A 16,920-nucleotide genomic window follows, 5' to 3' on the forward strand; every position below is an offset into this window, starting at 1 on the left:
TGGGAGCAAACCCATAGAGAATAATTTGTCTGTGTGTAATGCGTGTTTTTAACGCCTCTCACTCGTCCGTATTCCTCGCCAGTGTGACCCCGGCCTTAGAAGTTTATCCTATTGTATGCTGTTTCCCATTCGTTAGGTTTCCTCTACATGTGCATATAGGCTGAGACCTGTTAATTCAGTGCAGCGGGTGGGGAGAAGCCGCCAGGGACTCGCCTGTCTGACTAGTCTCCAGCGTGGCTCTGTCTCGGTGACTTTTAAAGTATCTTTTTATTCGGTCGTCCATGACATCACCACCTGAGAGGGGATCCGCCCTCCAGGAACAGGAAATCCTACAGATACATAAGGGCGGCACCTCCCACGCATCAGTTGGTTCCACAAAAAACCTGTCCCTTAAAGTGGCTCTCCTGGTAGCGTTGACATCAGCCCGGAGAGTTAGTGATATCCAGGCGCTGTCTAGACTTCCTCCTTACATACAGAGTCGACACTGTAATTCTTACACCTGATTCAGCATACCTGCCTAAAATAGCCTCCAGTTTCCATAGAACTCAGGAGATAGTTCTTCCATCCTTCCTCCCTAATCCCACGAACGATAAGGAAAGGAAATTACACACGCTAGACATTGGGAGATGTCTCCTAGAGTACCTGGCAGTTACCGACCCCTGGAAAAAAGATAATGCCTTGTTTATTTCCTATCAGGGCACTAGAAATGGCCTTAGGGCTTCAAAAAGCTCGCTAGCGAGATGGATTAGGGAGGCCATTTCATTGGCATACACCTCAAAAGGCAAACCGGCCCCTGGCAAGCTGAGGGCGCATTCCACCAGGGCCATGGCAACCTCTTGGGCAGAGAGATCGGAGGTCTCGATCGACCAGATATGTAAGGCAGCTACTTGGTCCTCTCCGAGCACCTTCTAAAACCATTATAGACTAGACCTGGGTGCTTCCTCAGACCTCTCCTTTGGTGTCTTGGTTCTGCAGGCTGTAGTCCCTCCCTAAAGTAATTATTACTCTCTGTAATTCTCTCAGGTGGTGGTGTCATGGACGACCAAATAAAGTCGTATTTACTCACCGGTTAACGGTATTTTTCGGAGTCCATGACAGCACCTGTGTATTTCCCTCCCTTTAGTTTAATTTGGGTGTGCACTTCTTCCTCTTATATGTACACGGGTATTTAATAGTCGTGTAAGAGTATTGTATATAAATTATGCTATTAGCCTTTGTGGTCCTCTTGTGCTCTGTAAACCAACTGATGCGTGGGAGAGGTGCCGCCCTTATCTATCTGTAGGGTTTCCTGTTCCTGGAGGGCGGATCTCCTCTCAGGTGGTTCTGTCATGGACTCTGAAAAATACCATTAACCGGTGAGTAAATACGACTTTCTCTGACACGCCGCAACCTTTCAGAGTTAAACATATCTGGCTGAGATAATACAGTCACTGCCTGATACTTGTTTCCCGTGGATTGGGCATTTATCAACTGTCAGGTTCACATGAAGGGGTTTTGATGTGTGTTTTGCTGGTGCTTTTAAAGTAGACTTTCACTGGGCACACGTACATGCACAGAGCTGTAATGACACCCTGCTCTGATCTCACTTCTGCTTTGCATCCACTATTACATCGTGTATCCAGTTCAACATAAACAATTTTTCTTAAACCTGTTTCGGAGTTGCGCAAAAATGTTGCGACATTCCTAATCAATTTACTCAATAATTCTTGGGAAATTAGTTTGATGTATCGAGGCTGTATTTTTGAAGAAAGAAGGAATGTGGCTATATGTTGTAAAATGTGTCATATTTATTACAAACATCTGCCTTTTTGGCAAATCATATTGGTGTACACATACTCAAGACATAAGGTGGGGTAAGGGATGAAAGTTAGCATGCCCTACTGACTAGCATCAACTTTTTGTGCTTGTGCACCATTTTGATATATTATTTAACCTCGTCCCAACATTGGACGTGTCATGGTCGGCTGGTACTTATCGACCAATGACACATGGATACGTCATGGCACTGAGGCTGTGCGCATACAGTTGGCGCTGAGTGTCAGTTGAATCTGATAGCTAACTCTCGGTGAGGCACTTTAAACCCCTAAATACTTCGATCTATAACGATCGCCGTATTTAGCAGCCAAGCAGAGGGAGGGAGCCCCCTCTGCTTTCCGATCGGTGCCCTCGTGACATCATCGCAAGGGGCCAATCATCATGACTATATCCGGGTCACCAGGGCTAGCAAACTTGCTAGATCATGCTCGGAGCATGATGTAGCAAGTTTGTCTGTCAGTGCAGTGCTGACAGCCTGCAAAAAGTTAAAGTTCCATACTGGGACAAAAGTGGAATTTTTTTTTTTTATTATTTAAATAATCACATATATATTGTAACCATAAATATTTTTCAGAAAAAGAACAGTACACATATTTGGTATTGCTGTGTTCAGAACAACCCGGTCTAAAAACTGTCCCACTAGTTAACCCCTTTAATGAACACTGCAAAAAAAATAAACTAGGGGAAAAAACTGTTTTATCATCTTACCGCAAACGTCATCTAGGCCCACTAAAAATAAGTCGCCATACAGCAGCTCCATCTGGATAAAAAAAAGAAGTTATAGCTTTCAGAATGAATAAAGTAATGCAAAAATAATTTATTTTTTCTATAAAATAATTTTTATTATTTAAAAGCGCTAAAACACAAAAAAATATAAATGTGGTATCGCTGTAATTGTACTGACCCGAAGAAAAAAGCTGATTTATCAGTTCTACCATACGCAGAACGACATACAAAAAACATTTCCTGAATTCTGCCTCCCAAATATCTGAATAGAAAGTAATCAAAAAATATCATGTGCCCGAAAATGGTACCAATAAAAACGTCAGCTCGTCCTGCAAAAAACAAGCCATCAGATGACTGTCAGCAGAAATATGGAAAAATTATAGCTCTCAAAATATGGCAATGCAAAAACAAATTTTTGCAAAAGAAAAGTCTTTTAGTGTGTGACAGCAGCCAAACAGAAAAACCCGTTATAAATCTAGTATCACTGTAATCGCACCGACCTGAAGAATAAGGTCATCTAATCACTTATACCGCATGAGGGACGACGGAAAAAATAAATAAAACCAATTCTTCACCTGCTGTTGATTTGTTCATTTTGCCTCCCAAAGATTGTAGTAAGAGCGTACATTTATCCTGAGCTGAGCGCTAGCATAAGGGGTTTCCGTGTAAATCTCTGAAATACTTGATTCAGACGAAACCCCCAGCGGAAAATTCTCTTAATGAGGCAGACGGAGACAATGTGAATGCCGTCTGAACTAGGATCCAGCTGTGTCTTGTCTTTTTAAACGTGCATAAAAATGCGGTCCACCACAGTTTTGTGCACTTCTGAAAAAAAAGGACATCGCTGAATAGCGATAAATGTGCTGCCTCATAGTGAATGGATCGATTGGGGGTTTCATCTGAATCGCATCACTCGGAGATTTAGATGGAAACCGCAAAGTAATGCTCAGCGTAGAGCACAGGATAAATGTGATCCCAAACGTTAGTTAAATTTTTCCAATAAAAGCTTCAACTCATTCAGTAAAAAAGGTCCCCACTTAGGTTTCTCATCTGTCAGTGGAAATATAGGAGGCTTCGACGTTACTAGTAGCACAAAGGCTCTGGAAAGCAAAATGGCTCTTTGCCCTCCAAAAGAAATTCATCAAATTCAGCGCTCCCATATACCAATGTCCTCCCTCCTCCCTTTAGGGCCACACTGTGTGCCTAAACCACATTTAGCGTCCATATGATTGGCATTTCTGTAGTGATGAGAGCCAGCCGAATTTACGGGCGCGTGTCTCCTTCACCCCTAGATGAATTCATTGAGGGGTGTAGTTTGTAAAATGCGGTCACTTGGGGGGTTCTGCTGTTCTGGCACCTATGGGGCTCTGCAAATGTGACATGGCACCCTCTGAACTCCAATATGACGCTTCTTTCCTTATGATCTTTGCACTGTGCCTTAAAAGTAGCTTTAGAGCACATATGGGTTATCTGCAAACTCAGGAGAAATTGCACAACAAATGTTTCTATGTATTTTTCCTGTTACCCTGGTGAAAATAAACAAAATTTGGGCCTGAAGTAAAATTTTTGTGACAAAGTTAAATGTTAATTTTTTTTCTTCCACATTCTAAAAATTCCTGTGAAGCCCCTGAATAGTTAATAAACTTTTTTTTAAATGTGGTTTTGAGCACCTTGAGGGGTGCAGTTTTTAGTATGTGTCACTTTGGGGTATTTTCTGTCTTATAAAACCCTCAGGCTATGTGCCCACGTAGCGTTTTATTCCGGACACTAAAAACCGGACTCCTTCCCAGAAATCGCGTGTTTTTTTGCGCGATTTTACCGCGATTATGATCACGATTTTCACGTGCGATATTCAAGCACTTTCCAAGCGATTTTAAGCATCGCTTGGAAAGTGATTGACAGGTTGGTCACACTCGTCAAACATAGTGTTTGATAAGTGTGACCAGGTTTTTACTATTGAGGCTGCCTATGTGGCATCAATAGTAAAAGATAGAATGTTAAAATGCTAAAAAAAATAAAAAAATCGGTGTATATTTACCTTCCGGCGTCCCGCGCTGCATTCCCGGGCCTCAGCGTTCCCAGTAATGCCTTGCGAGACCTGTGATGACGTAGTCTCGCGTTGCTATAGCGATCTCGCGAGACCACGCCATTACAGGGCCTTGCCGCAAGGCATTACTGGGAACGCTGAGGCCGGGAATGCAGCGCGGGACGCCGGAAGGTAAATATACCCCGATTTTTTTAATTCTTTTTTTACAGGGGTATGGTACCCAGGGCCTGGAGGACAGTCTCCTCTCCTCCACACCGTGGGTACCAACCGCACATGAGACGCTTAACTTCCCACATGGTGGGCATAGCCACATGCGGGAAGTAAGCGATTCTCATGCATTCCTATGGGTGCGGAACCGCGGCAATTCTTTGCGATTCCGCACAAAAGAATGAGCATGCTGCGATTTTTTTCCGCGATGCGATTCCGCCACGGAAAAAAGCGCAGCATTAGCACAGCATGTGCGGAATGCCATAGGAATGCATGGGGGGCGTTCTGTACACGATTTTTAAACGTTTTCGCAGCGTTTTCGCGTCGAAAAAAGCGGCAAAAACGCTTAAAAGTCGCTACATGGGCACACAGCCTCAAAGTCACTTCAAATGTGAGGTGGTCCTAAAATAAAAATGGTTTTATATTATTTTTTTTTTTTTTTTTTTTTGAAAAATGAGAAATCGCTGGTCAATTTTTAACCCAGTTATAACTAAAAAAAAAATAAAAATGGTTGCAAAAATTGTGCTGATGTAATGTAGGCATTTGGGAAATGTTTATTTACTATTTTGTGTGACATAACTCTCTGGTGTAAGGGCATAAAAATTAAAAGTTTGAAAATTGCAAAATGTTCAAAATTGTGACCAAATTTTAATGTTTTTTCACACAAAAAACGCAAGTCATATCAAAGAAATTTTATCACTGTCATGAAGTACAATATGTTGCAAAAAAAATCTTAGAATCAGCGGGGTTCCAGAGTTATTGCCTGATAGACTGGCACTGGTCAGAATTGTAAAATTTGGCCTGGTCATGAAGGTGAAAACAGACTTGGGGGTGAAGGTGCCAATGTACTGTAGTTTCCACCATTTTTGCTGATTTATATATACATGTTGCATTTAGCACTATTGTTAAAGTCCCCATATTTTTTTTTTTTTTGTTCATGTCACTAAATACAGGATAGTTGTATTAAGAGCATGCTTTCTGCCTCGTGCAGTCATTTGCCTATTGTTATAGGTTCTGCAAATGCGGTAAGTGCTCGAGCGATGGAGATTAACTTTTAATTCAGCTGCTGTGATCAGTGATTCAGCAGGTGACTAGCCAAGCAGGGATATCCTGAGCCGCAGACACCGCTCCGTGGAGGATTAATCTATAGAAACGCTCAGTTCTGTGCAATGTATGGGCTGCTGGATCCATCAGTCTGTCAATCCCATGTGTAATTACACCTCAAATTGTTCAATTAGAAACCTCTTGAATACGAGTGGGTTGATAATTGATTTTTTTTATATGCATGTCTTGAGCAGGTTAATAATTCATTGTACCCGGGCAACAGTACACATGCATCTACTCTTTGCACAAGAACTACTTTGATCTGAATATTTTATCATATATAAATTATTTTTCTGGGATTTTTTACAGATGGTTAGATATCTCATATACTCTAATATGCTGCTTTGTACCATCTTCTGATTTTCCTATATTTTACCTATTAAATAGTTTCCTGTCATAATGGATATATACTACCTAGAAAACTAAAGGGACGTTCACTTTAAACCAAGGAAAAAAAAAAAAATGAGAATGCTGCAATGTTTGGATCGGTGGCTGGTCTCTTGACCTGAACTCAACAGCGTCGTATGAATATAGGAGGATGTTGAGTGCGGGCTGGGAGATCTGCGGCTGGTCTAGACATTTTGTATGCAGACTGAGTGTCGGAAACCGACCCAATATTTAAAAAAAAAAAAAAAAGCGTTTAATGCTGTGAAACCGTGAAAAAATATATATACATATTGTTACTCGCAAATTTAATTCCTCTTTGTTCTAGCGGTTTCTTCAGGATTGGAACTGATGACGTTTCATTTTTCAGTCATCTGACGAATTCCACATTTGAAGCCCACTCGAACAGTCGGTTTACATTAGACGATGTGTGGCACAGAACGACCTGCTGACCAGCTGCTTGCTTGCTGATCAGCCTTTGCTTAATAGCCTATTTACACAGGCAGCGCACACTTCAAATAAGCACTGAACGATCTGTAAGCTACCATTGTTCTCGGCAGCACATGTTCTGGTTATACAGGGCAATAATGCATTGCCAAGAACTCTTTTTCTGTTTTTTGTGTAGCGCAAATCATTGTTTCACCCAACGAGCAACTGTTTTGCCCAATTGTTAGGTGATAGACAGCCTATTACAGCATGTGTGAGTTCAGACACTGATCCTGGATCAGAGCGCTTGGCCCACAATTTACCTTTTTAATTAATTTCTAAGGTGTTTCATGGAGTTGAATTTGGGGCTCTATGTGGGCCAGTCAAGTTTTTTTTTTTAAATCCTTTCATGACCTTTTGAAATACCCATACGTCGTGGTTGGGTAGATGTTCCCAACCTTTGATGCATGGGTACATCATGGCGATCACACGCGGCACAGGAGCTCTACCCTCACTATTGCCGCCGGGAGCTCTGTTTATGTGACAGCCGAGACCCAGCTATCACTGCTAGGAGCAGTGCCTGCACCATAACAGGCTGTTTAACTCCCTAAATGCCATGATCGATATTGATCGCAGCATTTGGGAGGCCGGGAAAGGGAGTTGGGCTCTGTGTCTCGTCTGATTTGCGCACCCATGACATAATCGTTGACATGGCAACCCTAGGTCGTAATTACAACCTCCAGCTACGGCACGCATGTTGGACTATGCCAGGAACATGATCTAGTAGGTGTTCTGACAGTGCAGCAGTGACAGGTATAATGCATTTAAGTGCTTGGGCATGGCAATGCATTATACCAGTGATCAGAGTATAAGTCCCATATAGGGATTAAGTAAGAAAAATAAAATATTTTAAAACATATAGCAAAATGAATAAATAAAAATGATGATAATATTATACTAATAAATAGGTATATTTATGTGAAAAGAAAAATAAACAAACAAAAACATATTTGGTATCAGTGCGACCAAAACGACCCTACCTATAAAACTGTCACACTAGTTAACCCTTTCAGTGAACACTATAAAAAATACATAGCAAAAAACTGCTTTTTTCCCTTCACCCATGACAGCACCACATGAGAGAGGGATCCGCCCCGCCAGGACAGGAACCTACTGAAACATAAGGGGCGGCACCTCTCCCCCGCCTCAGTTGGGTTCCTGTCCTGGAAAGGAATCCCTCTGACAGCGGCGGTGCCTGTCAGGATGAAAAGACCCAGGGCCGTCCCGGCGTGTAAAAATGCAGGGCTGGCTTACCTGCGACGCTGGCCGTCGGCAGCTGGTAGCGCAGTCCCCGGGGTTTTTCCTCATACGGGCCCCGGGTTCGTGCGGGCACGTTCCGATGTCCTCCCTTCGGAGGTTCCTCCCTGTGCCGCCCTCCTGCATGCAGGGGAAGCCGGGGGCAGAGACCGGCGTCTGACGTGGGAGCGCGACCGCTGACGTCATCAGGACGCGACGGTCATGGCGCCGGGCGCGACGCCGGCCAGGAGAAGCGGCTGGCGGTCGCGGGGGGGGAGGGGTAATGAGGGGCTAACTCACCGCATAAAAGAAGGAGCAGAAGCGGCTGCAGGGGTGACAATGGCGTCTCGGGAGGATCGCTCACCGTCCCCATTGTCCCTGCCCCCATCGCAAGCTTCTGGTCGCAAGAGCCGCTCGAGCGGCAAAAGCAGCAGCCGTCCGAGTCACAGATCGAGGGATTCCTCGAGATCAAAAGAGCGCAGAGCGCACGCTCCTTCGCAGCCCCAGAGCCCGGTATCCGTCTTTCCTGGGTGGTGATTGATCTCCGTGAAAGTTAGACAATAATAGGCCTTCCTATGTCTTTTTTTTTTTTTTTTTTAGGGAGGCAAAAAAGCTATAAGCAAAAAGAAAAATAGAGAATGTGCCATATGCCACAGCCCTTTAGCAAAAGATTACCAAAAGGACTTATGTGTCAGCTGTATCCAGCGGACTATGGCTGAAGAGGTGCCGAGCCTGGCAACAAACCTCAGATCAATAATAAAATCTGAGGTACAGGGCTCACTTAAAAAATTATTAAAAAAGAAGAGTAAGAGTAGGAAAGCCTCCCCGAGTTCCTCGTCAGGCTCCTCCTCTTCGGAGTATCAAGTTGAACACGGGTCATCTTCATCCTCAGACAGTGATACGGGGGGCAGACCTTGCTTTCCCGTAGAAGATACGGACGCTCTCCTTAAAGCCATCAGGTCCACTATGGGCCTGCAAGAGGAGAAGGTAGAGAGATCACTGGAGGATGTAATGTTTGGCGGCCTGCAAGAAAGGAAGAAGCGTACCTTTCCGGTCAATGACAAGGTTCAGGCCCTAATCGAAAGAGAATGGAAGAAACCGGAGAAGTCAGGTAGCCTTCCCTCTTCAAAGCGAAGATACCCCTTTGAGGCTAAAGACACGGACGTCTGGGACAAGGTCCCAAAGATTGACGCAGCAGTGTCTAGGTCTTCCAAGAAGTTGGCCCTGCCCCTGGAGGATTCAGGGGTTTTAAGAGATCCCTTGGATAAAAAAGCGGACTCATACCTAAGGCACACTTGGGAGGCAGCGGCAGGGGGTCTGAAACCGGCAATAGCCGGCACCTGCACAGCCCGGTCATTAATGGTCTGGTTGCAACAACTTGAAGAAAAATTAGTCTCCAAGGTACCAAGAGAGAAAATATTAGGAGAAATGTACTTGCTACACGGAGCTGCCGCTTTCTTGGCTGACACCTCCGCCGACTCGATGAGGTTAACGGCAAGAGCAGCGGGGCTATCGAACGCCGCAAGACGGGCGTTATGGCTCAAAGGCTGCCCTGGGGACATTCAATCTAAGGCGAAATTATGCTCGTTACCATGTGATGGGCAGTTCCTGTTTGGGAAAAACCTGGATGACATCTTGGAGAAGGCCGGTGATAAAAAGAAGGGCTTCCCCAGATTCATGGGTGATCAAAGGAGACCGCCCTTTCGGAGGGGAAAGTTCAATCGGGGCCGTCCCCCGGGAGAGCGGAAAAGGTGGGACGACAAGAGGAAAAAAGAACCAGGGTTCATGTTTGGGGGAACTACCTCAACCGCCAAAAAATCCCCGCAATGACGCCAGCCCTCCGGTGGGGGGAAGATTGAAGCTCTTTTCTCAAGAATGGGAGAAAATATCGGCCAACAATTGGATTCTGAGCATTATAAAGAATGGCCTAAAAATCCCTTTCTTCCAGCATCCAAGAGCTTCATTTGTGGTGACCCCCGTCAGAAAGGAACCAGGAGAGCAATCAGCCATAGAAACAAAAATTTTAGGACTGTTGGAGAAACAAGTTCTAATAGAGGTCCCAAAAGATCAAGAGAGAAGGGGGTTCTATTCTCCCCTCTTCCTAATAAAAAAACCAGACCTCTCCTTCAGAACGATAATAAATCTCAGGCGCCTCAATCAATGGATCATGAACCAAACATTCAAAATGGAATCGGTGACTTCGGCCATAAAGCTGTTACACCACAACTGCTTCATGGCCGTAATAGATTTGAAGGATGCCTATTACCACATCCCGATGCACCCAGAATACCAGAAATACCTGAGGGTAGCCCTATACATCCAGGGGGACCTCAGGCACTTTCAATTTACAGCTCTTCCATTTGGCATCTCCATAGCGCCAAGGATTTTTACGAAAGTAATAGCGGAAATGACAGCTTTCCTTCGAATCCACAATGTGATTATGGTGCCTTACTTGGACGATTTTTTGGTCATTGGCAATTCAGAACATCACTGCGCACATCAAGTAGAGAAAATAACAGAAACCCTGCAAAGACTGGGTTGGATGGTAAACTTAAAGAAATCAAAACTTCAACCCCTAAGGAAACAAACATTTCTAGGTTTCGTCTTGGACTCCGACCGTCAAGTTTGTCTCTTGCCAGAGAAAAAACTAGAGAAAGTGAGAGAAATGACCCTTACAGCAATACAACAACCGCACATGACCCTAAGAAGGGCAATGTCCCTGTTGGGCACGCTAACAGCCTGTATCCCTGCGGTCAACTGGGCACAGTTTCATACCCGACAACTGCAGGCGGAAATCTTGTCAGCCCAGAAACGATTGAAAGGGCGTTTAGAAGGGAAGCTGGAACTTTCCGAAAAGGGGAAAACTCTCTCACTTGGTGGCTAGACAGCACAAATTTAGCAGGGGGAACTTTGTGGCACAGGCCCGTGTCCGATGTAATATTGACGGACGCAAGCTCCTTGGGATGGGGGGCACACCTGAGAGAACAAATAGCCCAAGGGTCCTGGGGTCACCTAGAGCAGAAGGCTTCCTCCAACTTAAGAGATGTAAAAAGAGCCTTGGGGGCATTCATTCCCATGCTACAGGGTCAAAATGTCCGAATTATGTCAGACAACAGGGTGGCAGTGGCGTATGTCAACCACCAGGGAGGGACAAGGTCAAACTCCCTAATGGACGAAGCCAAAAGAATCTTTCTCAAAGCAGAACAACATCTAACCTCCCTGACGGCCCTACACATCAAAGGGACAGAAAATGTTCAAGCCGACTTTCTAAGCCGCAACAAGTTAAAACAGGGAGAGTGGGCCTTAAATCGTATAATATTCCAGAGGATAGTACAGTTATGGGGGCAGCCAGTGATCGACCTCTTTGCCACCAAAAACAACCGGCAGGTGAGGAGGTTCTGCTCATTAAACCCAGGGGAAAACCCGTGGGCAGTAGACGCTCTGCAAATCCCGTGGCTGTTCAAACTGAGCTATGCCTTTCCCCCAGTAGCGTTAATCCCGGCAGTGGTAAAAAAGATAAGAGACGAGCAAGCCAGAGTAATCCTCATAGCCCCGTTCTGGCCAAAAAGACCGTGGTTTTCACTACTGCAAATGATGTCTCTCTCGGACCCGTGGGTACTGCCAGAAATTCCAGATTTATTAGCTCAGGGGCCGATATTCCACAAACAAGTCAAGGGGTTCCATCTGACGGCGTGGAATTTGAGAGGGCACTTTTGAGAGATAAAGGTTTTTCCCCGGGGTTGGTGACTACTCTAATGAAAAGTAGAAAACCAATAACAACCAACATATATGGCAGGACGTGGAAGAAATTTCTACAATTCCTGGGAAAACCGTTAGGTCAAGAACCCCCAATCAAGTCCATCTTGGAGTTCTTGCAGGCAGGTCTACAGCTAGGCCTGGCGGTTAATACCCTCAAGGTGCAGGTTTCAGCGCTGGGTGCATTATACAATTGCAATATAGCGGCAAACAGATGGGTAGCCAGGTTCATAAAATCTTGCCACAGATCTAGGCCAGTTTCCTTACCAAAAATAGCTCCATGGGATCTAAATCTGGTGCTGGAAGCCCTTACGAAGGAGCCGTTTGAACCCATACAGCAGATTTCAACTAAAAACCTCACCCTAAAAACCATCATTTTGGTAGCTCTAACGTCGGCACGTAGAGTTAGTGACTTGCAGGCCCTCTCAGTCAACCCACCATATACCCAGATATACCAGGGTAGGGTGGTTATGAGAACAGACCCTGTTTACTTGCCGAAAGTAGTAACTAACTTTCACCGAAACCAAGAAATTGTCCTCCCTTCCTTCTGTGAGAATCCGAAAAACCCAGGGGAGGAGAAATTTCATAGCCTAGACGTTAAAAGAACCCTAGTAGAGTATATGTCTATAACCAGCCAGTGGAGGAGGTCCCAGTCCCTATTCGTAGCCTTCCAGGGTGCTAGGAAAGGTTATGGAGTGTCAAAGGGGACTATTGCCCGATGGATTAGGGAGGCCATTAGTGTAGCCTATTCAGCTAGTGGCGTCCCGGTTCCTGACGGCATCAAGGCTCATTCCACCAGAGCCGTGGCGACCTCCTGGGCTGAGAAAGCAGAGGTATCAATAGAGCAAATTTGTAAGGCCGCTACCTGGGCCTCACCCTCAACTTTCTTTAGACACTATAGACTAAATCTATCCTCCTCTGCTGACTTGACCTTTGGTAGAAGGGTGCTGCAAGCGGTGGTCCCTCCCTAAGGTGTTCGAAGTCTCCAGAATCTCTCATGTGGTGCTGTCATGGGTGAAGGGAAAACCACCATGGTTACTTACCGGTAGCCGGTTTTTCCGGAACCCATGACAGCACCCGTATATTTCCCCCCCTTTTTCACCGTTTGGGTGTGCACAATAGTCGGGTGTATTTGTGTGATGTGGTGTTGGATAAATATGTAACTAACCGGGAAGTCCTCTCAAATGCTCTGTAATCCAACTGAGGCGGGGGAGAGGTGCCGCCCCTTATGTTTCAGTAGGTTCCTGTCCTGGCGGGGCGGATCCCTATCTCATGTGGTGCTGTCATGGGTTCCGGAAAAACCGGCTACCGGTAAGTAACCATGGTGGTTTCATCATACTTTCGAACAAAACAAGATCAAAAAGTTGAATGGAAATAAAAATGGCATAGCTAAGAACAACTTATTGTCCTGCAAAAAATAAGCAACCATACAGCTTCATCAGTGGAGAAATAAAAAAGAAATAGCTCTTAGCAGCCAAACATAACAAAGAATATAAATCTGGTATCGCTGTAATTGCACCGACCCAAAGAATAAAGTACTGTATATACTTGAGTATAAGCCGACCCGAGTATAAGCCGACCCCCCCCCCTAATTTTACCACAAAAAACTGGGAAAACTTATTGACTCGAGTATAAGCCTAGGGTGGAAAATGCAGCAGCTACTGGTAAATTTCAAAAATAGAAATAGAACCCAACAAAAGTAAAATTAATTGAGACATCAGTAAGATAAATGTTTTTGAATAGCCATATTGAATCAGGAGCCCCATATAATGCTCCATACAGTTCATGATGCGCCCCATAAGATGCTCCATACAGTTCATGATGGGCCCCATACAAAATTCACCCCATATAATGCTGCACAAATGGTCCCCTAATATGCTCCCTAGAATAATATGTCCCATATGCTGCTCCATAAAGGTTATGGCCCCATAAAATGCTCCATAGATTATGCCCCCATATGCTGCTCCATAGATTATGCCCCCATACACTGCTCCATATATTATGCCCCGATATGCTGCTCCATAGATTATGCCCCCATATGCTGCCCCCATAAGATGCTCCATATATCATGCCCCCATGTGCTTCCCCCATATTATGCCCCCATAGGATGCTCCATAGATTATGCCCCCATATGCTGCCCCCATAAGATGATACATAGATTATGCCCCCATATGCTGTTCCATGGATTATGCCCCCATATGCTGCCCCCATAAGCTGCTCCCTATATTATACACCCATATGCTGCTCCATATATTATGCCTCCATATGCTGCTCTATGTATTATGCCCCCATATGCTGCTCCATATATTATGCCACCATATGCTGCCCCCATAAGATGCTCCATATATCATGCCCCCATATATTATGCCCCCATAAGTTGCTCCATATATCATGCCCCCATAAGATGCTCCATATACTATGCCCCCATATGCTGCCCCCATAAGATGCGCCATATATCATGCCCCCATATATTATGCCCCCATAAGATGCTCCATATATCATGCCCCCATATGCTGTCCCCATAAGATGCTCCATACATTATGCCCCCCATATGCTGCTGCTGCAAATAGAAATAAAAAAATGACATACTCACCTCTCCGTCGCTGGGTGTCAGGTGCCGGTGTCGCTGCTGGCTCAGGACCCGGCACCTGAGACATTCACCTGTTCTGCGCCCATCGCTGCTCACCGCTATCTGCCACGTCATCTGTCAGTGACGTTCAGGCAGCAGAGGGCATGGCGCGCACTAACCACGTCACCGCACCCTCTGCTGTCTGAATGTCACTGACAGAAGACACAGCAGCAAGCAGCAATGGAGCGGGGACAGGTGAATATAGCCTATACTTAACCCATCCTGGCGCGGTCTCTGCAGCTCCGTTCTCCCACGGTCTTCCTTCCTGCCTTATGCGCATATTCATGAGTTTAATGAGCAGTACCATCTGACCGCTGAAGGAAGGAAGGGAGGACCGTGGGAAAAGCAGGGGGGCTGGAGAGACCGCGCCAGGAGAGGTAAGTATGACCTGACACCACCGCTCCCCCACCCCCTCCGACCCCCTGGCGTATATGACTCGAATATAAGCCGAGAGGGGGGACTTTCAGCCCCCAAAAATGTGCTGAAAATCTCGGCTTATATTCGAGTGTATATACGGTAATCTAATTGGTTATACCATACGAGGAACAGAAAAAAAATTAATAAAAGCAATTCTTCATCTGCTGTTGAGTTGTTCATTCTGCCTCCCAAAGATCGCAGTAAGGCTTGGCTTACGTTGGGGTTTCCATGTAAATCTCTGAAATACGTGCTTTAGACAGAACCCCTGGCAGAAGATTCCCTATAATGAGGGAGATGGAGTCACTGTGGACGCCATCTGGCCTATGATCCAGCAGTGTCTGTCTTTTTAGGCATGCATAAAATTGCAGTCAGCCACAATTTTGTGCACCTCTGAAAAGGACACCGCTGAATAGAGACCAGATGGAGTCCATAGTAACTCTGCTGCCTCTTTATAGTTAATGGATCCTTCAGGGGTTTCATCTGAATCACATAATTCAGAAATTTAGATGGAAACACCGATGTATGTGCTCGGCTTAGAGCGCAGGTTATATGTGATCCAAAAATTTTATGTAAAATGTTCCCAATAAAAGCTTCCCCTCAATCCACCAAAAAAGCCCCGACTCGTGTCCATTATCTCTCAATGGAAATATAGGGTGCTTCTGTGTCACACAAAGTCTCTGACTCCCACCCCACCCCGCTCAAAGAAAAAGAATTCAAGCGCGTTATGCCCTCTCAAAATCAAATGTCCCCCTTCCTTCTGAGCCAAAGTGTGCCTAAACCACATTTAGCGTCTACATGTTTGGCATTTCTGTAGCAATGAGAACCCCCTTAATTTATGGATAAGCGTCTCCAGAAGCACAAGCTTGTCACTACATTGTATGGACACTACAATGCAGGGCTGTGGAGTTGGTGTCCATTTTGTTGGGGTCGGAGTTGGTATAAAATGGCACAGTAGTTCAGTACGGGATGTGCTGTACATTTTTTTTCATAAGAATTTGGGAAAGTCATGAAATGTTTTAGAAATGTCGGTTCTGTTACAAATCCAAGTATTTAGGCTTTTAGGTTAGATGAATCTTTGCTGCACTTTATGCATATGCTCAGTAGTGATTAGTGCTGTGGAGTCGGAGGTTTAGCTTACCGCTACACCACTACAATGTACTGGATACTACAACGTATGGGCCCTACACTGGTAGATTTGCAATTTTCACTTCATCTGTTGCTTGTTTCTGGAGAGCACCCATGGAATCAAAATAGTCACTACACATGTAAATAAATTCCCAATGGGTTGTAATTTCCAAAACAGGGTCACTTGAGGGGGGATTCTGCTCTTCTAGCAGTTAGGGTCTCTGTATATGGCGTCCGCAAACTATTCATACTATGAATATTATGTACCCCAAAATGGTACCAAAAAAAACCTGAAACTTGTCACGCAAAAAATAAGCACCTTGACAGCTTTGTTTGCCAAACAATAAAAAGTTACTGCTCTCAGAATGAAACTACCGTACTTTTTATGAACAAGAATTTTTGCTGTGATAGCTGCAAAACCTAAAAAGATTACATAAATCTGGTATTGCTGTAGTCGCACCAACCCAAAGAATAAATTCACCTTATCACTTATACCACACAATGAATCACGCAAAAATAAGAACTATTCTTGGACTCCTGTTTATTTGTTCATTCTACCTCCCTAAAATCAGAACCAGGCTCAGCTTACGTTCATCATGCACTCTCCACTGAGCGCTTTTGTTTGGTTTTCTGTGTAAATTCCCCCAAACCTCGATTCAATCAAAACCCCGGACAGAATCACTCACTTATGAGGCAAATGGTGTCACTTTGGACTGGTCTCTGTTCCGGCGGTATCCCATCATTAAAGGCATCTTTTTAGCACACAAGTGTGGGTGATCACAGATCTGTGCATGCCTAATAAGATGGATACCACCGGAGCAGACGCCAAATGGAGTTAAAGTGCCTCCATCTCCCTCATGATGGGTGGTTCTGTTGGAGTTTGTCTGGATTGTATTTTTGTGGAATTTACTCGGGAACCTAGACATAAGTGCTCAGTGTAGAACACAAGAATGTGATCCAGTCTTAGTCTGGAAGCGATCGAAAAATA

The 16,920-nt window shown here is 44.9% G+C and overlaps 1 protein-coding gene and 1 long non-coding RNA gene across 8 annotated transcripts in view; one reads left to right on the top strand and one right to left on the bottom strand.

The window, feature by feature from the left end:
* The window catches only part of METTL16 (methyltransferase 16, RNA N6-adenosine), a 117,906-nt gene that overhangs the window by 28,981 nt on the left and 72,005 nt on the right, over positions 1–16,920 (top strand). The gene's annotated exons all lie outside the window — the stretch shown is intronic.
* LOC141080411 (uncharacterized) overlaps positions 1–16,920 on the bottom strand; it is a 165,816-nt gene that overhangs the window by 3,037 nt on the left and 145,859 nt on the right. Inside the window, exon 4 of the long non-coding RNA XR_012228901.1 lies at positions 2,524–2,575. This is a non-coding gene — a long non-coding RNA (uncharacterized lncRNA). The remainder of the gene's footprint in view (positions 1–2,523; positions 2,576–16,920) is intronic.

Source organism: Dendrobates tinctorius, unplaced genomic scaffold, assembly GCF_039654945.1.
Source record: "Dendrobates tinctorius isolate UK_male_01 unplaced genomic scaffold, ASM3965494v1 ptg000016l, whole genome shotgun sequence".
NCBI classification, from domain to species: domain Eukaryota; kingdom Metazoa; phylum Chordata; class Amphibia; order Anura; family Dendrobatidae; genus Dendrobates; species Dendrobates tinctorius.